Raw genomic sequence first — 13,833 nt, 5'->3', positions numbered from 1 at the left:
AATGTGAGTTCTTTGAGAGCAGGAACTGTTTTTATTTTTCTTTGTATATAGTAAGACTATAATACTGCAGTAGTTAGAGCATTGGATTTGGAGTCAGGAAGTCTGGAATTCAAATATGAACCCCAACAGTTGATGTCTGTGCAATGCTGGACATTACTTAACATCTTTCTGTCTCAGTTTCCTCTTCTGTAAAATGGTGTGATATGTAAAAAGTTTGAGAGACAGAGTTTCTGGGTAATTAATCGTTTTTATTAATCATGCTACAATAATTAATAAAAGGGGTCAGTGACATTCTCAAATGCCAAAAAAACCCTCATGAAACCCACTTAATGATTATATGCCCTTGAAAGAGTAGGTGTTCTTGAGGGTGGCAATCAATTCTGATTGGTTAACAATTAATGAGAAGAATGAATATTGTGAAAGGTGGACCTATTGTAATGGGGATGTGACTGTTCACTTAGTCTTGGCCAAAGAGACTTATCTATACCCATATCACCCCATCTAGGGTAATCTAGACAAAAGGGTCTATACCCCACCTCTAACCTGCTAGAGTGGAACCTTCTTTGTAAGGTTCTCTAGTTGGGTGAGGCAAGAACTGTTACCCTGGATTGAAAGGCATTTGAGGGGAGTTGAACAATCTCATCCATCAACAAAGCCCTTCAGAGACTGAACAACCTACAGGCTTCTGAAAAAATCCTGGTCCTAATTCAATAATTGTTATAAATATAAGAGAGAAATAATTATTTCTCTCAATGGGGATAATAAGGCATTTAATTCCCGGTGTTGTAAGGATAAAAGCGAGATATTTGAAAGGTGCTTTGCAAGCCCTAAAGCACTGTATAAGTACTAGGTATTATTATTCTCTTGAAAAATCCCAAATTTTCCAGAGGCTTAAATCAAAGGAAACTTTTTTTTTGGATAAGAAAAACTAGTTTAGGTTTCCTCCAATACATCAATGTGTTTGATCAGTTTGTTTATATATATGAGATATTTTTTAAAAAGCATTAGATTTAGTACCCCCCCCCCAAAATCAGCCATTAAAATTCTTCTTAACAAGGTGACCTACACCTATGTGTAAATTTGATAGGTTTCTGTGATAGAGGCAAATGTAGAGATGACTTCATTCAGTGATCCTCTGAGTGCTGATGCCTGTGAGGTATAAAACAAGGAGACTTAAGATGACCTAAATTGTTTGCCAATGTCATGGAGGATATCCTAGGCAGAGCCCAAATAGAAAAGTGATTCCTAATCAGCGGAGAGATTCTTCAAATGAACCTATTTAAAGATGAGACCATGCTAAATGCATTGAGACCAGTTATGACATTCACAAGAATGTGAAAACTTTCTTTAATTCTGGAAAAACAGTGGTTAAAAAAATAATTACCTATAAAATGGCTTTTAGCCTGTAGTTATTTTATATGAGTATAACAAGTGGCATCTCTCTGACACAGAACAATTGTATACTGGGAATTGAAGTTCTTCTGTAGGCTGGAAGAGGATCTCTGGATTTGTAATTGTGAGAACATGTAGGGTTGTGGGGGATGGGGTTAGAAGACAATGAGGTGTCAATTTCATTGGGAGAAGATCTCTAAGCAGGTCCCGCAATTGAATTTTCAGTTTTGTACTTGAGGAGGTAAGTCTGCCTTGTCAGAACAGAGGAAAATGTGTGACTGGAGGGTCTAAAGCTTGGGGAACTCTTCTCCCAATGAAGTATGATAAAGGATCACATGATCCTCTACTTCTCATACCTCCTTTTTCACTGCCCTAAAAGGCAGAAGTTAAATGCAAAACTTATCTCTGTTCTTTAAAGTGATTTGTTTTCTGTTTTACTGAAAACCTCTGCTGACTTAGAGAAAGCATTGATCCCAGTTATCTCTAGCTGTGTGGTTCAGTATTTGTGAAGGGAAAGAGAGAGAAAGGAGGTAGTGACTGACATGCTTTCTTTCTCTCTCTGCCTCTCTCTGTCTCTGACTCTGTCTTTCCCTCACTCTGTTGCTATATAGATATCTATATGACATGGTCTATTCAATCTATATCTAAATCTCTTTCTTCCTATCTATCTAGATAAAAGGAAAGTGTTTTGAATGCTCAGTCTAAATCACTATCCTTGCCTGGGTATGAGACAGAACCTCAGTGGTATTGATTTTTAAGTTTTAAAAAATATTTTCCTAAGCTCCTCAAGATGTGCAATAATCCATGTGAATCGGTAATTGGTGTTAGGTAAAGAGCCCTGCTAAACAGGAGAGTGCTTCAGGGATGGACTGGAATGGAAAATTACATTCACAGACCATCAATAATTTAGCTATTGCCCAGTTAATAAGCATCTCTTAGCTTCTTCATCTTTACTACAATAGAAAGGATCATTATAAATATTTTTGTACACATGACTTTTTTTTCCTTTTTTTTTGGAGAGGCAATTGGGGTTAAGTGACTTGCCCAAGGTCACAAGGCAAGTTTTGTGTTAAGTGTCTGAGGCCAGATTTGAACTCAAGCCCTCCTGACTTCAGGGCCGGTGCTCTATTTTCTTTCTATCTTTTTAACACTTTGTGTTATGAGGTTAGCAGTGGTATTACTAGATCAAAGGAAGTGCACAGTGTAGTGATTTTTTTAGTCTTGTTTCAAATTGCATTCCAGAATGGCTGTACCAATGTATATCTCCACCAATATTACATTAGTCTGTCTATTTTTCCACATTCCCTCCAATAGTCATTTTTCTTTTTGTTTTTGCCAAATCTGATAGGTGTGAGAATCTAAGAATTGTTTTAATTTTAATTTTATTATAATTACTGATTTAGAATATTTTTATAAAGTTGGCTGCTAGGATTTCTTCCTTGAGAACACTTAGTTCATATCCTTTACTCATTTATCTTTTAGGGAATGGCTCTTGTTCTTATATATTTGTGTCTATTTTCTATATATGTTGAGTGTCAGACTTTTATTAGAGAGAATGGATACACAGATTTTTAAAAATCTCTTAACTAATTACCTTCTAATTTATATGTGTGTGTGTGTGTGTGTGTGTGTGTATAGGAATGTTGTTGTAAACATACTTTTTGCCAGACTGCTTTACTGCTTTCCTAGCAGGTTTTTTGTCAAATAGTGAGTTCTTACACTAGTAGTTACTTTCTTTGGATTTGTTGAGCACTACACTATTTTCATTTGTTGTATAATTTGTGTACTTAATCTGTCTCATTGAAGAACTTTTCTATTTTTGTGCCAGTATGATATAGATTTGATATTTACTTCTTTGTAATATAGCCCTTTGAGACTAGGTTTAAAAAGTCAATAAACTATGTATATTTTGATTTTAGATCTGATACTTCTAGGTTCCCTTCCTTCCTAATTTATGCCCCTAGTATTTCCCTTGATATTCTTGAGCTTTTATTCCTCCAGGTGAATTTTGTTATTTTTTCCCTTTGTCCTACAAAGTAAGCATTTGGTGGTTTGATAGCTATAACACTAATCATGTAAATTAATTTAATTAATTTAGTTGATATCATTTTAGTTTTTCAGCTATTTGTTTATCCTTGTATTTTGTAGTTATGTTAATATAATTTCTATGTATGTCTTGGTAGTTAGACTATCAAATATTTCTATAATCTATACTTATTTTGAATAGAATTTCTCTATTTCTTTTTCATGGTTTTTGTTATGTGGATTTATTTTGTACCTTACTGCTTTGCTGAAGTTTTTAATTGTTTAAATACATTTTAGTTGAATCTCTAGGATTCTTTATTGTGTTTCTTCTTTCCTTATTCTTATTCCATCAGTTTCTTTTTCTTGTCTTATTTCTGTAGGCAGAAATTCTAATACTGTATTAAATAATAGTAGTGATAATGCATATCCTTGCTTTAAATACAATGATATTGGAAAGGCTTCTAGAATTTCTTCATTAATTATAATGTTTGAAAGTCACTGGGTAGTAGAATGCTTGCTGTCAAAGCTACCTGAACAGAGCACCCTGTGGCAGAACACTCTGCTATCATATATCGATTTTAGTAAAAATCTGAAATTCTTGCTAGACCAAATAATGATCAGGATCATTAATAACAAACAATTATGGGTTATTTCTTCTACCCTGAACAGTGTGTATTTCAGCACAAGAAAAAGTTACCCAAGAAATGGACTGCCTGAAAAATCTAAAATATTTAAAAAATGACTACATGAGACATTAAGGAATATTAAAACAAAATCAAAAGATTGAAAAGCTAGATAAAAATGTAAATATTGGTCCAAAAACAATTAAACTGGGAAATGTGTCAAGGAGATATAATTATTGAATCATTAGATTCCATAAAAACTACAACAAAAAACAGATGCTACATTTCTTTTCTTTTTTTTTTTTTGGAGGGCAGTTGGGGTTAAGTGACTTGCCCAAGGTCACATGGCTAGTTTTGTGTTAAGTGTCTGAGGCCAGATTTGAACTCAGGTCCTCCTGACTCCAGGGCTGGTGCTCTATTAACTGTGCCACCTAGCTGCCCCCACTATATTTCTTTTTTTTAATCAAATGCTTTATTAACTTCTAGTTTACATCATTCATTTCTGCAAGATTGAGTTACAAATTTTCTCCCTGTTTTTCCCCTATCCACCACCCCAAAATATTCCCTCCTCCAATCTGCTGTCTCCCATATCTTCTCCCATACCCCCTCCGACTTTCCAGTAGGGCATGGTGGATCTCTATGCTCCAGTGCCTGTATGTCTTTCCCAATTACATGTAAAATAATATTAATAATAGTATATGTATATATACGTATATGTGTGTGTGTGTTTTTTTTTAAACATTTGATTTTAAAACTTTGAATTCCAGATTCATTCCCTTCCTCCCTTGTCACCTACCTTTATTGGGAAGATAAGCAATTCAGTATAGGTTGTACACGTGTAGCTATGCAAAACATTTCCATAGTGGATATGTTGCAAAAGACTGACTATATTTCCCTCCCTCCTATCCCACTCCCACTTGTTCTGTTCTCTACTTTGATCCTGTTCCTTTTCAAAAGTGGGTGCTTCCAACTTCCTTCCCCCCCCAGCCTGCCCTCCCTTCCATCATCCCCGCTCTCATCCCATTCCCCCTACTCTCCTGTAGGGTGAGATACCCTATTTAGTGTATATGTCATTCCCTCCCTAAGCCAAATTCAATGAGAATAAGGTTGACCCATTCCCTTTTGCCTTCCTATTCTTCCCCTCCATGGTAGCCATTTTCCCTTGCCTCTTCTTTATGAGATAGTTTACCCCATTCTGTCTCTCCCCATCTCCTCTCATTATATTCCTCTCTCACTTCTTAGTTTGACCTTTTAAGTATCATCCCTTCCTATTCAATTAGTCCTGTGCCCTCTTATCTATGTGTACCTGTACACATATATACATACATTCACATATGTATTCATATGCTCATATACCCTCCTATATAGACATATATATGTGTGTATACACACACACACACACACACACATATATATATATACACACACGCATTTCAATTCATTTGAACTATTCTTACACTGAGAAAGTTTCATAAGTTACAATTATTGTTTTTCCATGTAGGGATGTAAATAGTTCAACTTTGATAAGTTTGTTATGATTTCTTTTCCCTGTTTACCTTCTCATGCTTCTCTTGCTTCTTGTATCTGAATGTCAAATTTTCTATACAACTCTGGTTTTTCAGCAAGAATGCTTGAAAGTCCTCTATTCCACTGAGTGACCATATTTTCCCCTGAAACATATTACTCAGTTTTGCTAGGTAAGTGATTCTTGGTTATAATCCAGCACCTTTGCCCTCCAGAATATCTTATTACAAGCCCTTCAATCCCTCAGTGTAGAAGCTGCCAGATCCTGAGTTATCCTGATTGTGTTTCCATAATATTCAAATTGTTTCTTCCTGGCTGCTTGTAATATTCTCTCCTTGATCTGGGAATTCCAGAACCTGGCTATAATATTCCTAGGAGTTTTCTTTTTGGGATCTTTTTCAGAAGGTGATTGGTGGATTCTTTCAACCTTTATTTTACCCTCTGATTCTAAGACATCAGGGAAATTTTCCTTGAGAATTTCTTGCAGGATGATTTCTAGGTTCTTTTTTTGATCATAGCTTTCAGTTATTTTATCTTATCTCTCCTGGACCTATTTTCCATGTCAGTGATTTTCCCAATGAGATATTTCACGTTGTTTTCTATTTTTTCATTTGTTTGGATCTGTTTAATAGTATCTTGAGTTCTCATAAAGTCACTAGCTTCCATTTGCTCCAATCTAATTCTGTAGGAATGATTCTCTTCAGTGAGCTTTTGAGATTCTTTTTCCATCTGGCAAATTTAGCTTTTTAAGGCATTCTTCTCCTCATTGCCTTTTTGAGCCTCTTTTGCCATATGAGTTAGTCTATTTTTTAAGGTGTTATTTTCTTCAGTCAGGTTGTTGACTCTCATTTCATAATTTTCCAAAACAAAAAAATCTCATTTCTCTTCCCAATTTTTCCTCCACTTCTCTTATTTGATTTTTTTTTTTAAAGCAATCAGGATTAAGTAACTTGCTCAAGGTTACACGGCCAGTTATTATTTCTGGGTGTGGTGCTGAGTATCTGAGCCCGGATTTGATCCAGGTCATCCCGACACTGGAGCCTATGCTCTTACTCACTGAGCCACCTGGCCACCCCTAAGCAATTGGGGTTAAGTAACTTGCTCAAGGTTACACGGACAGGTATTTCTGGGTGGGTGCTAAGTGTCTGAGCCCGGGATTCGATCTCCAGGTCTTCTCAACACTGGAGCCGGTGCTCTTACTCGCTGTGCTACCTGGCTGCCCCTGTCTCTTATTTGATTTTCAAAATCCTTCTTAAGGTCCTGTGTGGCCTGTAACCAGCTCCTATTTTTCTTGTAAGCTTTTGGTGCAGGAGTTCTGACTTCACTATGTTCCTCCTGTTCCATGCTTTGATCCTTTTTGTTCCCCAAATAGGAGTGTAAAGTTGGGTTGCTCTGTTTACTTTGCTTCCCTTGTTTGCTCATGTTGCCAATCAATTACTTGACTTTTGGGCTTTTTGCCACAGTAGGACTCTGCTACCAGACAGGGGAGCTTCACACCAAATGCTGGGGTTTCTCAGCTGCCAAAGGCATTAGTTGTGTGCCCTCTCTGAAGCCTCCACACACTCTGACAAGCTGGTCACACACCCCAGGACCTCCACCCTACACAGCAGTCCAGATCCAAGCAGGTTAAAGCAAGAGCGATTAGCCCTCAGATTGGTCGCTTGGTCCCCCTACAAACTGCAGACCAGGAGCTGAAGCTGTCATGTGGGTGGCTGCACAGCTGGGCTCCTCAGGGCCTTCTTGCCCTGGGGGCAGAGGCCGACCACACTTCCAACTACTGGATCCCAAAGTCCACACTGCACTGAGCTTTCACTGTGTCCTTAACGTCTATGGGTTGATAATTCTGGAAACCACCACAGCTGCTGGTGATCTGAAGTCCCTCCAGCTGGAGGCTGGTCAGGCCCGCCCTGGGGCTAAAACCTCCTGCTTGCTCAGGGCTGGTGTTGGCTCCCAGAGCGCTGCGCTGGGTGCTCCCTGGCAGCTCACCGGACTGTCCTTAGTGGGAGGTTATCTTCTCTGTGTCATTTTGTGGTTTCTGTACCTCCAAAATTTCTATAGAGTCAAATTTGCCATGAATTGGAGGATGTGAGAGCCGAAGCCCTGCAGAAGTCCTGTTTCTACTCTGCCATCTTGACTCCACCCCAGACACTATATTTTAATAAATCATAAATTAAAACTTCCTAGATCTGGTAGAAGTAGAGGATAAAGTAAAAATTGAAAGAATACATACATCAGTTATCTTCTGGAAGAAACTCAAAAGGAAAAGTTCTAGAAAAGTTATAGCCAGTATTCAGAATTCCTCTGTCAATGAAAAAATCTTGCAAGAATCCAGAAACAAGCAGTTAATATATCAAGAAATCACAGTCAGGATCACACAAGACCTTACAGTTTCTACAGTAAATGAAAGGGGATCTTGTAACACAGTCTTCCAAAAGGAAGATACAGGCTTACAGTAGAAAATAACTTATTCTATGAAATAAGGGAGGGGAAAAATAGATTTTTAATGGAATAGAGCAATTTCAAGCATTTTTTATGAAAAAAACTAGAGCTGAGTAAGAACTTTGAAATGCAAACATGAATCAAGAGGAAAAGAGGGGCATGGGAGAAATTATCTGTCATATCTGTTGATAGAAGAAATTTATTACCAAAGGAGGACAATTTTGATTACATAAAATTTAAACGTTTTCACACAAAACCAAAGCAATTAAAATTAGAAGAGGAAAAGGAAATTTGGGAGGGGGAAGACTTGCAGGAAATTTCTCTGATAAAAATTCCTCTCATTTTTATTATATATAGGGACCTAAGCAAAATTTATAAGAGTAAGAATCATTCACAAATTGATAAATTGCAAAGGATATGAATAGGCAGTTTTCAGAGAATGAAGTCTAAATTATCAATAGCCATATAAAAATGTTCTAAATCACTAATAATTAAGAGAAATATACATCAAAACAATCACCTCACACCCATGCAATTGGCAAAGTTTGTCAAAAAGGAAAATGACAAATTCTGGAGAGATTGTTGCAAAACAGGTACATTAATGTACTGTTGGTAGAGCTGTGAACTGGTCCAGCCATTCTGAAAAGCAATCTGTAACTATGGCCCAAAAGCTATTAAACCTTTGACCCAGTAATACTGCAAAGTAGGTCAATACCCTAAAAGAGTTCAAAGAAAGAAAAAAAATGACTCATATATACAAAAATATTTATAGCAGCTCTTTTTGTGGTCAGAAATAATTGTTAACTCAGGAAGTGATTATCAATTGGAGAATGGATGAAACAGTTACAGTACATGAATACGATGATATACAATTATACTGCAAGAAATGATGAAGGGGGTGGTTTCAGAAAAGCCTGGAAAGACTTGTATGAATTGATGCAAAGTGAAGCTATTAGAACCAGGAGAACTACAGTAAGAATCATATTGTAAAGATAAACAGCTTTGAAAGACTTAGAAACCCTGATCAACACAGTGACCCATCAGAAGTCCAAAGGACAGGGTAGCTAGGTGGCACACCAGCCCTGGAGTCAGGAGGACCTGAGCTCAAATCCAGCCTCAGACACTTTACACACTTAGTAGCTGTGGGCAATAGTTACAGACCCAATTTCCGAGCCGCTCGACCCCCCCCACAAAAGGAAAAAAAATCCAAAGGATTCATAATAAATAAAAAATGCTATCCACCTCAAAATAGAGACCTAATGAATCTAAATTGCATATTGAAGCATATTTTTCCTTCCTTCCTTCCTTCTTTCCTTCCTTCCTTCCTTCCTTCTTTCCTTCCTTCCTTCCTTCCTTTCTTCCTTCCTTCCTTCCTTCTTTCCTTCCTTCCTTCCTTCCTTCCTTCCTTCCTTCCTTCTTTCCTTCCTTCCTTCTTCTCTCTCAATAACAACTGTAAAAGATAGGATTACTGGGTAATTAATAATCAACTTATTAATTAGGCAATCAATAGCTGGCAATTAATAAATTGATGGTTGGTCAGTGGTTTATCTTGGTAATCATAGTTGCCAAGGGAGACCCTGAATTGCCTTAAATACCTTGGGAAAGGGAATTCCTCTGATGAGTGAAAATCAACCCTGGTAGGTAGACATATAATGAGGAGATCGGCTAAAAGTCTTCCTGCTGAGAAGGTGGCTTTGTCATGAAATCATGAGACTTAGCAGCCTCCAGAAATCTGGAGAGGGGGAACTATTTCCATCAGGACATCTTTGGCTGGTTTTTCTCCTTCACAAACTAGGTCACCCTAAACTCTAATGGAGGAGAACAATGACAGGGGTTCGTTCCTTCCCTCAGGGTAAGGGTTTGCCTAGATTGCATTCTGTTTATACTCTGAACAGAAATTAGATCTTGTTGGGTGGGGTCCTACATGTTCTTAGAGGGTTAGAAGCAATCTCATCAATCAACCATGCCCTTCAGACACCGACCTTAACTGAAGATGGGCCTTTACAGAAAATAGAATGAAAAAGGATGGATCACAATTGATAGTAAGTTATTAACATAATAAAATAATATTAATTTTTCTCAGTGGCTAATGAAGGAATTTGTTTTCCTTGACTATGCATATTTGTAATGGATTTTGCTTTTCTTGCCCTCTCAATAGATATGGGGAGGGGGAGGAGAGAGGGAGAAGAACTGACAAGAAAATTAAACTAAAAAAAGAGAAACCTAGAAAGGTAAATTTATTTGACCAGTTGGAAGGGCTGTATGACATATTCTTATAGTAAGAGATAAAACAAATGTCCTTTCAGAATAATTCCTTCAAAAGGTATTGTGAGAGAGATAAATAAGAAAAATAGAGGATCTGAACATGTATTGATCCAGTTCTGAAAATTTAAAGAGAAAAGAGAAGAAAAGATAAAAAAGAATTCACTAGTATAGAGAGGAGAAAGAAAGAAGTGGAAGTAATTATCTCCCACAATTTGCTGGCATGAGAAGACTATACAAACTTGGATAAAGGGTGGAGAGTTGAGAAGGTATCAGATGAACTTCACTCTTAAGTGAAATGCTAAAAAACCGGTTGAATTTATACAAACAGTTTGATGTGGAAGAACATCAAACAAAAGGGAAACAGGAAGGAGAGGAAGGTTGAAAAGGAGGGGAAGGAATAATTGCAAGGGAAACAAACTTCCTAATCTACCGTGTTTCCCCGATAATAAGACACTGTCTTATTATTTTTTTTGGACAGAAAAACACCAGAGGGCTTATTTTCAGGGGAGGGCTTATTTTAATGAACATTGACAGCAATTTTAATAAACAGGTAAATGTGAACAAAAAATGTACCTTTATTCAATAAGCAAATCACTGGGGAAGAACAGGATGATGCGCTCACTGCTGCAGCTCTGATTGGATGCAGCTCGGAGCGTGGTGTGTGTTTCACCGGGGGAGGAGGGGGAACGGTGCATACAGAGGGTACAGTAATGTAGCGTGTAGCGCAGGGGATCACCTTCACTACAGTAGCAATCTCAATAGGGCTTATTTTAGAGGAATCTTACACAGTAAGGGGAGGGCTTATTTTCGGGATAGGTCTTATTATTGGGGAAACACGGTAAGAGAAAGGATAAAATTTTTTTTTTTTGCTTTTTGGAGGGCAATTGGGGTTAAGTGACTTGCCCAAGGTCACAAGGCTAGGTTTTGTGTTAAGTGTCTGAACTCAGGTCCTCATGACTCTAGGGCCAGTGCTCTATTCACTCTTCCACCTAGCCGCCCTTTTTTTTAAAAGGAAAAGAACTAGAATCTAAGATGGTGCCCATTCCTTGGAGAATGACTGAACAAAGTGTGATGTATGAATATAATAGAATATTATTGTGCTATAGAAAATGATGAAAAAGATGATTTCAGAGAATCCTGGGTAATATGAACTGATGCAGACTAAAATGAACAGAACTAGGAAATATATTTATACAAGGACAGTAACACTGTAACAAACACAATTTTCAAAATCTAATAACTGTGATCAATGAAATGACCAGCTGTCTTCAGAGAACCTGTTACTCACCTCCTGACAGAGAGTTGATGAACTTAAGGTGCAAAAAGATACATTTTTAAAAATTATTTTTTTGGCATTCATTTCTTTTTAAATGAATTCAGAATTCCCTCCCTCCTTCCTATACCCACAGTAGGTGTGTGAGACACCTACTGAGAAGGCAAGCAAAATGATATCCATTATACATGTGAAATCATGTATTTCCAAATTAGCCATATCATAAGAAATTCAAAAAAAGGAGAAAATTATATTTCAGTTTGCACTTACAGTTCATCAGTTCTCTCACTGGAGGTGGATAGCATTTTTTTTTTATCACGAGTCCTTTGGACTTGTCTTGGGTCACTGTGTTCATCCCATTCACATATTTCCCTTCATCCTATTTTCTTCTGTTTAGCCTTCTCTTTCTCTCTTTTTATCCTGTCCCTCCTTAAATGTCTGTTTTGCTTCTGAACACTGCATGTCTTAATCCACTCTCTCTTTTACCACCACCTCCCCTGCCCCCTATATCTTTTATCCCCTTCCCCTCCTACTTCCCTATTTGTAAGATAGGTTTCTAGGCCAAACTAAGTGTGTAGGCATAGTCTTCTTTCATTGAAGCAATTCTGATGAGAGTGAGGTTCTAGCACTGCCTGCCACTCACTCTCTCCACCCTGCCTACCCTAAGCCCCATTCCTTTTTTATTATGAAAACTCTTTGAAAAACAACAGCATAAAAGTTCTTCCTTATGCACTTCTTGGGTGAGAAAAATTTCCCCATTCTTCCTTTCTCTTCTCCCTTCTCCCTTTTCCCAGTGCATTCTTCTTTTTCATTCTTTTTTTTTTTTTAGGCCATCATCCCAACATAATCAACTAAGCCTCTGTCTATGCAGTCTCCTTACAATTGCCTTGATGATAAGGAGATTCTTAGGAACTACATTTTTCATCCTCACATATAATAATGTAAAGATTTTAACTTTATTGAGTCTCTCGTGATTATACGTTCATGTTTCTTTTTTTATGCTTCTCTTGAGTCTTTTGTTTAAATGTTAAATTTTCTGTTCAGCTTGGATCTTTTCATCTGGAATGTTTGAAAGTCCTCTCTTTCATTAAATATTTATTCTCTGACACCCCTCTCCCGCCCCAGGATTATATTCAGTTTTGTAATCTTAGGCCCTTTGCCTTCCAGAATATCATAGTCCAAGCCCTGTGCTCTTTTAACATGGAAGGTGCTATATCTTGTGTGATTCTGGCTGTGGCTACATGATATTTTAATTGTTTCTTTTTGGCTGCTTACAATAATTTCTCCTTGACCTAGGAGCTCTGGAGTTATCTATAACTTTCCTGGGTGTTTTCATTTTGGGATGTCTTTCAGGAGGTGATTGGTAGATTCTTTCGATTTCTATTTGACCCTCTGGATCTAAGATATTGGGGAAGTTTTCCTTTGTAATTTATTGAAATATAATGGTTAGGCTCTCTTTTTGATTATAACTTTTGGGTAGTTTAATAATATTTAAATTATTTCTTCTTGATCTATTTTTTAGGTCCCTGGATTTTCCAAGGAAATATTTCACATTTTTTTCTATTTTTCATTCTTTTGGTTTTGTTTTACTATTGCTTAATGTCTCATGGAGACATTAGCTTCCAGTTGCCCAATTCTAATTTTTAAGGAATTATTTTCTTCACTGAGCTTTTGTCCCTCTTTTTTCATTTTGTCAGTTCTGCTTTTTAAATATTTTTTTCTTCAGTGAATTTTTATGCCTCTTATTGTTAGTCTAATTCTTTTTTTAAAGGTGTTATTTTCAGTATTTTTTGTGCCTTTTTTTTAACCAAACTATTAATTCTCTTTTCATAATTTTCTTGCACCACTCATTTCTTTTACTTATTTTACCTCTACCACACTTATTTCTATTTTTAACTCTTCCAGGATCTTTATTGGGCTTGTATCCAAATGACATTTTTCTTTGAGGCTTTGCTTATAGCTGTTTTCACAATGTTGTTTTCTTCTATGTCTTGGCCAATGTAGCAGCTTTTTATGGTCAAGTTCTTCTTTTGTTGTTTATTCATTTTCTAGCCTATTTCTCATCTTTGAACTTTATGTTAGAGTTGAACTCTGCTGGGAAAGCACCATCCCAAACTTCAGACTTTTTTCTGCTGAAGTTTTCAGAGCTAGTTCCGGGGCTTTGCTGTACTGTCAAGGTGGTGTGATCTGTGGAGAGATGCGGTCACTTCTTTCTTGGTCTATGCTCTGGTCTTTACCCAAGAAGGACCCCTGCTCCTTTTAGCCATAAGCAGTAGTACTCCTGTTTGCCTT

At 37.1% G+C, this 13,833-nt stretch overlaps 1 long non-coding RNA gene across 1 annotated transcript in view; it reads left to right on the top strand.

Moving 5' to 3' along the window:
• The window catches only part of LOC138144406 (uncharacterized), a 96,067-nt gene that overhangs the window by 52,059 nt on the left and 30,175 nt on the right, over positions 1 to 13,833 (top strand). The gene's annotated exons all lie outside the window — the stretch shown is intronic.

The sequence above is a fragment of the Petaurus breviceps genome, unplaced genomic scaffold, assembly GCF_028583685.1.
Source record: "Petaurus breviceps papuanus isolate PSGF00001 unplaced genomic scaffold, PetGlider_PUasm1.0 90700, whole genome shotgun sequence".
Classification (NCBI taxonomy): Eukaryota; Metazoa; Chordata; class Mammalia; order Diprotodontia; family Petauridae; genus Petaurus; species Petaurus breviceps.
The sequence above is the reverse complement of the archived record's forward strand: the minus strand, read 5'-3'. Positions and strand labels throughout refer to the sequence as shown.